Source organism: Suricata suricatta, chromosome 9 (genome assembly GCF_006229205.1).
Source record: "Suricata suricatta isolate VVHF042 chromosome 9, meerkat_22Aug2017_6uvM2_HiC, whole genome shotgun sequence".
NCBI classification, from domain to species: domain Eukaryota; kingdom Metazoa; phylum Chordata; class Mammalia; order Carnivora; family Herpestidae; genus Suricata; species Suricata suricatta.
This window is the reverse complement of record NC_043708.1, coordinates 62,036,046-62,049,703: the sequence shown is the minus strand read 5'-3', so window position 1 is coordinate 62,049,703 and position 13,658 is coordinate 62,036,046. Positions and strand designations below refer to the sequence as shown.

Genomic DNA, 13,658 nt, shown 5'->3' with positions numbered 1-13,658 from the left:
GTTTTTCTTAGTAATTTTTTGGTTTTCATTTTTTATATTTAAACATTTGATCTATTTAGGACTTATCCAGGTACACCATGGCTTCCACTTAATTTTTCTCCCTAATTTTTATTTAGTTATTACTTTTTTCTCCCACTAATTTGAGATGCCTCTTTTATCATGTGCTCAGATACCCATGTGTGTTCGAGTTTATTTCTGGACTTATTCTTTTTGTTTGCTTGTTTTTATTTTGAAAATGTGGGAGTGGGACTGACAGAGAGAGAGAGAGAGAGAGAGAGAGAGAGAGAGAGAGAGAGAGAGAGACTCCCTAGCATAGAGCCTGATGTGGGGCTTGAACTCATGAACTGTGAGATTATAACCTGAGCTGAAATCAAGAGTCAGATGCTTAACCTACTGAGCCACTGGGCACCTCATTGCTGGACTTCTAATTGTCTGCATTTTTTGCCAGTGTAACATAGTTTTAATTATCAAAACTTTATACTATACTTTAATATTTGCTAGACTAGTCCTCTTTCATTGCTTTTTTGTTGTTCTTGCTTTCTCTGGCTATTCGTGTTTGTCCATTTATATGTTAGGATGAGATTCCCATCCCCTTTCTTCAACCATTGTCCCCAGTAAAAACTTGTTATTTGTATTAGAAATTGCATTACATTTGTAAAATAGCTTAGGGAAGTCTGATATTTCAATGAGGTGAAATCTTCCTATCCAAGAACATGTTTTGTTATAACATTTGTTCATTAAAAAAAAAAACATTTGTAGTAGTGTTTTATAAAGTTTTCTGCCTTCAGGTCTTCCAAATTTCTCTTAAGTTTATTGCAAGGTACTTTATTTTTGTTATTGCTGCATCATTAATGAAATCTCCTGTTCTAAGTTATTTTGTGGCAACAGACAACTTGTAGATAATTGCAATCTACAACAATAATGTTGCTCGTACTGTATGCCTATCCCAGCCTGACCCTTAGCTCTGCTCAATGTCTTTGTCATCTGGGACCAGGCTGAAGGAGAATCTACATTTGGGAGATGCTGGTCTCCTGAAATCAAGAAGGAAAGAGTGATGACAGAGCCACTCCATGGCTCTTAAAATTCCAGCTACCTTCTTTTGTCTCACATTTCATCGTCCAAAACAAGTCATATGGCCAAACCTGATATCAGTGACATAAGGAAGTGTAATCTTTTTAAAGAGAGGAGCACTGGTTATTAGAGTTCAATAATACAATCTACTATAAGCTCTGATTAATTTTTCTAGAAGAGCAGCAAACTTTGAATAGCATAATCATAGCTCTAGCCCCAAAAACTTAATTTGTCATTGTTCTTTCAGTTAACGTTTGCTTCTTAACATCCACACCACAATTCAGTAGCATATAGCAGTAAGCGTTTATTTAGCTCACATGTTTGTTGATTGCTGGTGGTGTCTAATGTAGGCCTAGCTTAGCATGGGAGGTTGTGCTTCGTGTCTCTGATCTTCCTCAAACTGGTGGGTTAGCCAAAGCAGATTGAGATTAGATTGAAGCAAGTGAGGGCTTGCCTCAGGTACAAAATGTAAGAGGGTGACAAAAAAATTTAATAATCAAAACAAATAATATTTTAATGTATTTTTAAAAGCTAAAATTCAAACAGACAAATCCATGATGAACAAAATATCAAAATTTTAAATAAATACAGGATCAATAATAGTGCAGTGTCAAGCCATATTGGAGCCTGAGGCAAAAGGAAAAATCAGTAATGCTGATCCTGTCTTTATGAACAATTATTGAAAAAGTATATTTATTGAGTGTTATATATAAGGCATAATGTTACACGTATGATATATATATATATATATATAGATCTTGTTTATGAGAGGTATAAATACAAGTTTTTCCATTTAGTTAATCAGTTACAAGGTATTTATACCAAATAAATATACTCCTTTTCACAATCACAGTAGTTATAATAATATATACAGTAACTTATTTTTGTTTTATTTTTCTTAATTTTTTAACATTTGTTTATTTTTGAGAGACAGAGCACAAGCAGGGGAGGGGCAGAGAGAGACAGAGCACAAGCAGGGGAGGGGCAGAGAGAGACACAAACAGGATCTGAAGCAGGCTCCAGACTCTAAGCTGTCGGCACAGCACAATGTATCCATAATAAATAACAATTTCATGGCATTTGCAACTGTCTTTCATATGTTGATCTCATTTTAGTTATTTTGCCTTAAAGAATACCCATACAACTCATAAACACACACACACACACACACACACACACACACACACACACACACTCTTCTTAGGAAGACCTTAAGAAAAATAAAAATTATAGTCACATGACTAAACAGCAATGCTTCCTCTGGGTTGTAGAATAGGAAGACACACTGGGGGCTAGCATAAGGTATTCACTATATTAGAAGGGTTTTGTGGATTTTTTGACAAAGTTATGAAGTAAAATTCTTAATCATCTTTTTTCTAGCTTGGTCAGTATTGTCTATCTATCCAATAATTGCTTATTATTTGTCAATGATATCAGTCATTTAGAAGAAAATAGTATGGCAAATTTCAGGCATTTTTAGAATTACTTATAGAAAAATAACCAGACTTGTTCAAAACTTTGTAGACTTGTAGGAATACTAAAATAAGTCAAGCACTCTCCTTCCCTTCCAAGGCCTTACCACCCAGTGCCTCAGTGTATAAATAGTTTTGCTTTTAAGGTGGAAGGCTTTAAAATTAGCAAGCCAGAAACACTGCCCTCAAATTAAAGGTTTACATTTAAGGTAGGAAAGGGTTAAGAAAAACATCAAGATGCAATGCCTGGGCCTGGATGGTTGTGCTTATTGAGTGGTGTGTTCCAGTATCAGAATGTAATTGGCTGGCTCAGCACATTGTAGTGTTTATTTTTTCCCCCTAGTTCTACCCTTCTTTTCTTTCTTACATATGCAGAAAGCGATTTCACTCAACTGTGAAATATTTACCATTACAAGGCAATGTATAATTAAATGCTGGAGTGAGTGGGAAAGGCAAATGCTTTTGGAGATCAGAGGACAAATAATTGAGCTTGGCTTATGAAAGGCATTGTAGAGGAGGCAGGGCTTGAAGAGGGCCTTGAAAAAGATTTGATCACATACAGAGGCAGGACAGAAGGACAATTTAGGCAACAGTAATGCTGTGAGCAAAAGACAAGAGCCAGAAGGAGTCAGATTTACTTCGGAATAGTCTGAAACTGTCTCCTTTGAATCTGGTTAGTCAATGAAGCTGGCAAGGTAGACTGGGAGCCAGCCGGTGTGGCCTGCAGGCCAGAGATCAGGGCTGGGCCTCTATCTAGCCATGCGTCCTTGGCAAGTCACTGGACCTTCGAAGCTTCGATTATCGCAAATGTGAAATGATGGTTTCTGACTGAAAAATCTCTAAGGCAGCTTCCTATTTGAAAGCAACCCATGATCCTTTTATGGTGGTTCTTGATAAATGAGAATAAGGCTTTTGACTTCATCCCAACTTGCAGAGCCTTTAAGGCTGTTCTAAGGGATTCATGTAACAAAAGAGCAATTTATCACATAATTAAAGGAGCATTTATTTGTATTAAATTCAGGAAGGGATGATTACCGTGGAAAAGGCAGTTAGACATATTGGAGGAAAGAAGTCAGCTCAGAGTCTATACCCATATTTCAGACAGGACCAGGGCAGCTGAAGTAGGAATCAAAAGAAGGGGAAAGACAAGAGTCAGTATTCATTCATTCTTATTGATAATAAAACATTGTACTAGGTTCTGGGGATCAAGTGGTAAGACAGAAAAGGTCTCTCTTCTTTTTTCTCTTCTCTATTCTTTTTTCTTTTCTTTTTGTAACATTCAAACAAAAGGAAAAATCAGCAGAATTTGGTGATTGACCAATACACTATTTGTGCCTTGAAAAGAATAATATTTACTCCAAGACCAAACATCCAACTACAGAGGGTTGTTTTAAAAAATATTGTACATTTATAAACAGGAACATGATGCAGCCATAAAGAATTATGAAACATATGTATTGATATGAAAGAATACTAATGATATGCCATTGAGTGAAAAACAATGCCAAGTATAGAACACAAAATAGAAAGTTACCTACCACTTTGTGTAAAGTAGGATTATTGGTTATTTATTTAGTTATTCTTCAGTGATTATTTATTGAGGGCCTACTATGTGTGAGGCATTATTTTGGGCTTTAGGGATAAGTGATAAATAAGACAGGCACAGTCCCTGATTAATTTTTTGTCATTAGGGTGGTATTGCTGTAGACACCTGTGGCTGATTTTTTTGTCTCTTCTAACTTTTTTGCAGTGAACTACTCCTATTACCTCTGTTGAAAACTAATTTTTTAAAAAAAGTTTAACAGATTCTCCCGTTGGCCATTTGTGTGGTGTGCAAGTGTATATTATGACTCCTTCTTGGCTGAGCAAGTGAAGTGGAGGTGGTGCTGTTATAAATGACACTGCCCTGGCCTGTGTGTCCCTCCAGGTGCTGACCCGAGAGGGGAGTTGGTTCCGGGACACCAGCCTCCTGCTTAGGGAACATCAGGGCACTGTCGGCCCTTTGGCAGCCAGAATGGTCAGACACAGTCTGGCTCCAAGGCAAATAGAGTCCTGCTGATGAGACTTTGGAGTCTCTGGCTTTTTATAGTCCTCCTGAGGGCTGGTGGGTCCAGATTGGTGTCCATTTACATTTGCTGTACGTTACTTGACACTCCTTTATTCCTGTTGAAGTTGCCTCTCCCGGAAATCTCTGTCATTCCATAAACATTGGCAACTGCCTGGCCGTGCAGCTGACCTCCCACAGTTTGAAAAACAAAATGTATTCTGGCTACGTTTAAAGGAAGTTTTGGGGGTGAGTTCATGGGTGAGGATTTGGCCAGAAGATTTTTGTAGGCAGAGCACCTAAAAGGGATCTGGCACTGATTATCACCTAGGCTCCAGGGCCCTTAGACAAAAACCTTTGTGTTACATTTTTTCCCTTCCTCCGAACAGCTCCTCTCCCATGATTACTACTAACCACGTCTTTCTGCTAGAATGCACTCATCACTGCCTCCTGTTTTTAAAAGGCAAGATCTTTGAATATATGCCAAAGAGCAAACAAGCCGGTAAAAACCTCCACTAAATTATTGTTTTTTGAAAAAGCACTTCATGTTCCTTATAATCAATTGTAACATATAAATAAACTTATGGATACATAGATGAAGAAAAAATTACCTGCACTCCTATTCACCAGAGATGTTTTAGTGTATTTTTTGTGTACTTATTTTACTCTCTACTCACATAGTTTTCAGGCTTTGTTCCATCACTTACAGACCCTATTTATAGATCTTAAGCTGCATCCTTAGCAATATTTTCCATGTAAGTAAGCCTATTCTTTCTATAGCAAATGAATACTATTACAATTTGGCACCTCACTGCTTTTTCCAACATTAAGATGGCCTCTAGGCCCTGAACATATAATGACAGAACATTTCAAAGAAGTGTTCATTTATTTTTTTCCTGTCAGCTCTGGCTAGGGGAAGTCACTACAGTCCAGATAGCCAACCAAGACCTCATTCTTTGTTGCTCTGTGACAAATGACAAGGGCATTTTGATGCAGGCTTCTCAGGGTCACTAATGGTCTTGACCTTTACACCAACCTGAGAGAGAAAGGAAGAACAGAGGTCCCTCTGGACTGTATCATCCTCCACATACCTTCTACCCTCTGTTTGGGAGGTGAGGGCCTTCTTGACATTTGTATGAGCGGTTCTGGAGCACAAATCCTCCATGTAGTGTAAGTGGAAAACATGGAGAAAGTGTAATTACAGAGTCCACTTTTCACTAGTTTCAGAGAGAAATTTCCTCAGGAATTTCCTCGTCAGTGTTCTCTCTCTGATATGAATTCAGCCCTCTCCAGCCTAGGTGTCTCTATACTGAGCTTTCTCAGTTGAATCTTGCTTTTACCTTCCCCATTCAAAATCTGATTTATTGTCATTAAGATGTCATGTAGTTCTAAAGAAGCAAGATCTTCTGAGCTTAGGTGTTCCAGGTTTTTAGATCTCTCTACTTACAAAAATCACCTACTGTGACCCTCTTATATTAACCATTGATAATTCCTTTATGTCTCTAATTTCCCACAGAAGATCTTTTTCTTCAGTCATCCACTTATGGCCACACATTTTTCTCCTCCTTCCATAGATCTACACTGAGTGCTAAAATGCAGCAATGATCTCATTTGAAGTGTTCTGTTCATCTTTTTCCATCCTGCTTTTTTTGTTTAACTTTAATAATATACTTTCCTATTTGTAAGACACCATCAATCTCTCCTTTTTTGTAAGTAGATAAGGTCTAAATCATAAAGAAACAATATAAATGATCTTATCCTTGTAAGTCTTTTCTTATTCATATTGTCTGCATCTCCAGCTCATTTGTTCCTTTGTTTCTTCAATTTTATTATTCATTATCAGCTTGGTTGTACATACCTGAATTTCCACTAGACATTCACAAGATGTTTCCTGCCTGCAGTTAAATAAGGGTACAGCAGCACAAGACTTAGGATCCTGTAGGCAGGAGATTATTAATCATGGATTAAATGTTGAAAGGAATGACTTGAGGTTCAGTTGATACTTGTGCTTGCTTAGAGCTCATTTATTGTCCTGCTTTTCCATTTGTGTGCTTTCTGAAACCCTGCTCATTGTTACGTATGAATAGAATTCTGTGTGTGTAATCACAAAGTTCTTCCTCACTAAGTTTATAGTTAATCCAAGTAAGCAATGAGGTTAAAAATGATTTTATAGGTAAAATTAATCTGGATGTTTGGGAAGTGCATTGAAATTGAATTTATTTCTTAGCTTGTTGCTGATTCCAAATGCAAAGGCCTTTGAGGAGGCTGAGTTGGTGTTATAGGACTGTTGGAATGTATCCTTCATCCACTATTTTGATGTGTCATTGGGACATTAATAATGGATGGTTGCTGCATTTGGTGGTCAGATATGTTATTCTGATCCATTTTTATTTCCCAAAGGGGCCTCTGGAAAAGGGCAACAAGAGTAGATTTAAAACTGCATTATTGGAATTCAATAACTTTTGTCTTGCTTTGTATGTCTGGTGCTTGCTGAAGAGTAGTTCTAATATGGAGAGTCAGTCAAGCATGGAGCAGGCAAAATACCAAAATGGATTTTTTAAAACTAAGATATAAGCTGAATTCTGTTTTAATTTGGGCTCTGATGCTCAGCTTTAAATTTTCCATAAAATATGTTAGAGGTATGCATTTTGCTCTTTTTGATTTTGTGGATGAAGGGATGAGCATAGGAACAAAACAAATCTACTAGTACAAATTATTTGGGTTGATGGAGTACATAAATGTATGAATTAATTAACAAGAATTATTTATTTCAATAATCCCTAGCAATCATGAAGGACTGAACTTCTACTTATGTAAAGTGTGCCCCCACAGGAGGACTGAATTCTCTTTAGAGGTCTTTACTTCTCTGGTAATTACTCAAAAGCTAGAGTAGCTTGAAAGTGGAATATTCGGAATCCTAGACTATGGAGGTCACTCCTGGAAATAAACAAAGTCTTACTTTATCAATTGGTAGAATCTGTCCTTTGAAACATCTCTCCCTGGTGGGTTTGTATGAAAATATAGGAGAGGGTTGATGATCTCTCCAGCAATACCCTAGGACAAATCAATCCAGAGGAAGAGAGGATGAGTGATATTTACATTTCCACTCATTTTAGTTGTTGAATCTTTTTTTTCCCCCCTCACCCATGTTTTTATTTCAAGTCTGCTAAACTTTAAAAAAGTAATCAAGCCAAAACAGAGTTAAAAGCCTTAATAGCCGGTGATTACTACCTGGCTAGTAGCACCTGGCCACCTGACAGAGACATCTAAGAGAATGGTGGGTGTGGATGAAGTGAAGCTATCTCTCTCCGTGAAAAGAATTCTGGGAGTCTGAGAATCCTGTTCCTTTGACATTGATCTTTCTCAGTCACCTTGATATTGCACTTTTTATCACTTACTATGCATAGTTTGACCTGTACTCCTTGACTTTTGTTTTGCTGTGGTCATTAACTTTACTTCTTTGTTGTTCTTTCACTTTTACTCTTTTGTTTTTCAAGAAAGAAAAAGTGAATCTATAGTGGAGAAAAATTAAAACATACAGGCTAATAGCACATTAAATATCATTTGTAATGTGGCCACCTACAGAAAATACTATAAACAGCTTTGACATCTTCTTTAGTTATTTCTGAGTATACATGCCTATAATTTTTTATAGAACTCTTTTATAACTTACTTTTTCAATGTGTCTTGAACATCTGATACTATGAACTATATTTTCCAACATTATTTTAGCAGCTCTGTATTTTTTCATTATATAAAATATCACATCAGGTTAAACCAATCTACTTTTTAAAAAAAATCAAGTATATTAACTATTTATGTTAGTTATATTCATTTCAGATATATAATACAGTGATTCAAAAACCAATCTTCTTTATTTTGATGTTTTTTGGTTAGTAGAATTTTTCACCATTATAAACAACTCTGTGATAGCATTTCAGTAGGTAACTCCATTATTGCCTCAGGAGAGATTCCTAGGAATGAAATTGGGTCAGTGGGAGGCAATGGGAGCTATCCAGGAGGTTAATTGATGACTTGCATTCCCATCTGCCTTACATGAAAGAATGGCATTGACTTTAGAATTTGGATTTGTTGTTACCTCATTTACAGGGTCTTAACCATGACCCCTAAAATTAGTTCTTCACAGAACTCTGATCTTATGGGGTTTCATTTCCTCTTCTAGAACTCTCAAATGTGGGGTCTAAAAACTTGTGTGTATAATGTTAGCTCACAACAGGCATGTTGTAGGCGTTTAAATAGAAATCAACAGCTAAGCTAGTTGCTGTGGATATTTATGTGGGGGAGGAAGACATAGAAACACATCCTTAGAATATGTGCCATGGTTTTAGTGGTCTAAATATATAAAGAGTGCATCTAAGAAAGAGGTTGACCGGCTCAAGGTCACATCATGAGTCAGCAATGAAATCCCAAATAGGACTTTCATCTCCTCAACCTTTTTATCCCCGTATAAAGAGTACTTATAAATAGGTCAAGAGAAAGCATTTATAAATGAACCTGTAAGGCCATTTATAACTTGAAATGCTCAACAATTTAAGAGAGTTACTAGAAAATTCCCATCTCAGGTAGGCAAATCTAAATTGCTAAAAGGTATTGATAGATTTTTAGAAAATAAAATATACAGTGACTGAAATGAAGAGTCATGGTAGCATAGGCAGATGGAAATGAACCTCAAGTGTGTGTGTGTGCGTGTATGTGTGTGTGTGTGTGTGTGTGTATGTGTGTGTGTGTGTGCAGGAAGTAGGGATGGCGGGGGAGGGACATTGGATGGGGGAAGATAGTAGCCTGAGTCTACCATGGTGACTGAGGAACACACAACCAAAGGTTCTCCTTAGGACATTAACCCTGGAGTGAAGGTGGAGGTCTTGATCCTCATTATGAATGAACCATAGATCTTTCCTCCTCTTCCTGGTGGCATGGATCTGCACTGTTATTTCAGAACATGTGGCAGGGAGCCAGAGAGATACTGCCCAATGTCTCCAGGAGTGGGACTCAGGTATCCTGATTACCAGTCTAGTGCTCATTCTAGTACTAGTAGGAAATCATAATCATTTTACCAAAGTTTTCAGAGATACATAAAAGTTCCGGGTAACTAAAGCTCAGGTTCTACATTATGGGAAAGGTACACAAATAAAAGAGAAAGAAAACAAAAGAAAACCTTGGCAGATCAGCCATCTGACACTGGTTTTATAGATTTGGAAACTGAGGCTCAGTGATCTATTGGGACATAAGTAATTAGTACACACTAGGACTAAGAACTCAGACTTTCTGACACTCAGCTTGATACAAAGTGATTTAGGTATATCTTGTGATTTGTTTATTCATTCTCATGATTGTCTTCAAGCTTCTATTTCATGGTTCATGAATTCAGTATCACTAACATCAGCATGTATTAAGAATCTATTTTACATGTGGTGCTGTACTCTACAAAGCGAAATAGACAAATGCAGCATTTGACACATAGGTATTTCAAAGGATGACAGGTCTCATAGAAGTAGACAGAAATGACTTATAGACCACTAAACAAACAAAGCAAATACGTAAATTATACAACTTCCGCCATGTGAGATGGTAAATAAAAAGATTCTCACAGCCCACTGTATAAAGAGATGACCTGCTTTCATTACTGGATAGCCTAAAACTGATAGTAAGACTCACCTTGTGCCCTGTAGTTGTTATACTGTAAATAAAAATAGTACATAACCTGGCACACCTAGCTATGGTACATGTAAAGGTGCCATTTCTTTGGTATATTGTGGATTACTTCCTTCACTAATTTTTGTCTTTTGTGTATTCTCTGGTGGTCTGAAAAGACTGGAAGTGTTTGCTGAGACAAGAAGCCTCTAAGGAAATGGCTTCTAAAACCAAAGCATTTTTCCTTCCCCAGAGAACTAGTTAGTAGTCACGTGGTTCTTAGTCACATTTTTATTCAGGCTTTTTTTTCCTGTTTAGAAAGACCTTGAAGATGAAAATGGAACATAAAAAACCCTCAAACATTTGATCTGTATAAACTGAACTGTGGTGAATATGAGACTAGGGTATATTTTCTATTCTCTTGAAGACTAAAGACAAACCGAAGGTGACCCTGCCCTCTTCTATGGTAACAAAAACCAACTTGGCCAGGTATCTTCCTAAATGCCTGACCTAGTCATTTGCTTCAGAACCAATATTAGTGGTAGTGTTTGGGTAGTATTAGTATTAATATTCTGAAACTGTCATATGTGTGATATGAGATAAAACAAATGAGTAATTATGGAATCTTCTAATTCCATCACCCCTGGTTCTTGAGAACCCTGAATTTTGGTGTGGAAGAAAAGAGATATTAATGTAGTACAGAAGGTATTTGATAAAACCACTGTAGTCATGAATTTGAATTGGAAATATCAATTATGAATGAATAAGGTATTTTATTTTTAAATATTCATATTTCCTTTCTCTGTTGACTAAAAAAAAAACCAAGAAAGAGTGACTAACCCAGCAGTAATGAGCATCCCTATTGCACAGATAGTAGACTAGAAAAACTTTTCCCATTAAAGGAAACCAAAGCTTTTTAGAAGAATGGCTAATTTCAATATAGAAATAGGCAAGGTGAGCAAAGAAGCTATCAAAAACAACTAGAACAATCAACTTGAAGCCAAATTGAAGGGCATCCCATTGGCCAATGATGGACAATCTGAGCTTCAATAAGAATGAGAATTGTAATGGATCAAAACTCATCAAATATGTTTAAGTCAATGAGTACTTGATATTAAGTAAATCAAATGGTTGGTTACCTTCTGATCTGACAGAAGAACATTTCATTATCTTGAACACTGGGTAATGAAAAGAATCAAGCATTTACCTTGACTTTTCTTTATGAATTATATCACTGTAAACAAATAGTTGATGAAGGGAAGCCTCTTCTAATAAAGTTATTTCAGATATTAAATGAAAACAAAATGAGGGGCGCTTGAATGGCTCAGTCAGTTAAGTGTCTGACTTCAGCTCAGGTCATGATCTCATGGTTTGGGAGTTTGACCCCCACATCAGTCTCTGTAATGACAGCCCAGAGACTGGAGTCTGCTTCAGATTCTGTGTCTTTCTCTCTCTCTCTGTTCCTCCACGACTCATGCTCTGTCTCTCTCAAAAACATTAAATATTTAAAAAAAGAAAGCAAAATGATAGAATACCATCATTCTGCAGCCTCCAATGCATTAACAGATTTAGGCAAAGAGCACCAACTAACAGAATAGTTGGTATCATCAACTATCACAGAAAAGAAAACCCAAAGTCAAAAGCCTCTTGCTGAAAGAACACAATAGTACTTATACTTTTGTTAAAGAAATTGAACCTGTGACCAATTAGACTTCAAGATTCAGCTGCCAATTTGTAGGAAGTAAAGAGGATAGAGGAACCAACATGGTGACTGCAATCAACAAATTCTAATTATGGGAAACTACAGGTCTAATGCTCCATAATCTTCAACAGATAAGTCATATGAAAAAGGAATATATATGGAATCTATAGATTAAAAATACTTAAAGGACATATCGAGTGAGAGACTGGGCAAAAGTAAGTTATAGTATCCAGGAATGCATACTTGGGTAATAAGCCAGAAAGAGATACAAGAAAGTGATTGCTAAGTGAGTCAGGATAGTGGTCACTTTCACAGGGATAGAAGGCCTATGATGGGGAGGGGTACATGACTGGAAAATTGTTGACCTGGATATTGGGTACAAGGATGCTTGTCTTATAATAATTTACTAAGCTATATGTTTTTGTATGATTTCACATATCGGTTTCATTCTATAAGTATAAAAGAACAGGGAAAAAATAAAACCAAGTTAAACAAGTCGGGAGGCTTGATGCTGACCTAGAGATTATTACAACACTGTCCGCAGTGGGTAAAGAAAGTTGTGGAAAATCATGTTCTGGGCCAAAAAGAGTATAAGCTGTGCAGTAGACACATCTGGGTAATGTCAGTGGTGGGCTGCCTTTCAAGCTGCTGAGAGAGTTTGGTTTTATGATTGCATAACAACAGGAGTGCACATGGTTCCCTTTCCAGTGTCAGCCAGACTGGACAGATGACCCATCTTGGGCTCAGTGTTTTTCAGCATGTGCTGCTGAGAACCCTGACATTATGGCCACTCCATGCTTAAGAAAACTCAGAACTCTTGGTCCCATCTCTCATCAAAGGAGCAGCCCCAGAATCTATATGATTCACAGGTGCCCTGCAGTGTAAGAACAACTGACTTCCTTGTCAGTTTCTAAAAATTTTTTAATGTTTATTTATTTATTTTTGAGAGAGAGACAGAGCATGAGCGAGGGGGAGCAGAGACAGAGGGAGATCCAAAATCCAAAGCAGCCTCCAGGCTCTGAGCTGTCAGCAACAGAGCTGGACACGGGGCTCGAACCCATGAATCGTGAGACCATGACCTGAGCTGAAGTTAGACCATAACCAACTGAGCCATCCAGGTGCCCCATGTCAGTTTCTACCTGCAATCACTTCTATAAAGATGTGGGAAGTAAAGATCTTCTGAGCAATTTCCAAATGGGCTGTTCAGCGTCAAGGCCACAGCTATGATTTTCATTAATGAGTGAATTTAGATTTTGAAACTTTATCCAGTTGAGTCATGTAGAATACCGTGTGTGAATATGTCTAAGCAATAGCCCAGTTAGAAAAACATTTTCTCTAGTGTGCAATGACAATTGTCAATTTTCTTCTCATCTTTTTTGCTAAGGTTTTGTTTTCCTCTCATATAAGTGAGAGTCTGGGATTGGGAATTTAAAGTGATATTTCAATCAATGAATCCACTGCAGCTCTTAAATAACAATCCTAACAACAACAAATTTGAAATCACAAAAAGAAGAACCATCTAGATTTGGATGTGGCCAGGTAGGCTAGATAGAACTTCAAGCTGGTCCTTTCTCAGTTGACAGCAAAAGAGACTTTCAAAATAATGAAGGTAGAAGTGTAAAGGCTTCCAAGTCTGTATTCACCATCTTCATCCTCCTCTTTCTATCATCATCTTTACTCTCCCAAACCTACATACTTTTTCATCCCCTTTACTGAT

At 37.2% G+C, this 13,658-nt stretch overlaps 1 protein-coding gene and 1 long non-coding RNA gene across 3 annotated transcripts in view; one reads left to right on the top strand and one right to left on the bottom strand.

Moving 5' to 3' along the window:
- The window catches only part of AKAP6 (A-kinase anchoring protein 6), a 481,813-nt gene that overhangs the window by 173,104 nt on the left and 295,051 nt on the right, over positions 1-13,658 (top strand). The window lies entirely within an intron of this gene.
- On the bottom strand, positions 3,526-6,634 carry LOC115301608. Its single transcript, XR_003913193.1, has 2 exons — positions 6,446-6,634; positions 3,526-3,659 (listed from the first exon to the last, which is right to left on the bottom strand). It is a non-coding gene; the product is annotated as an uncharacterized LOC115301608 (long non-coding RNA).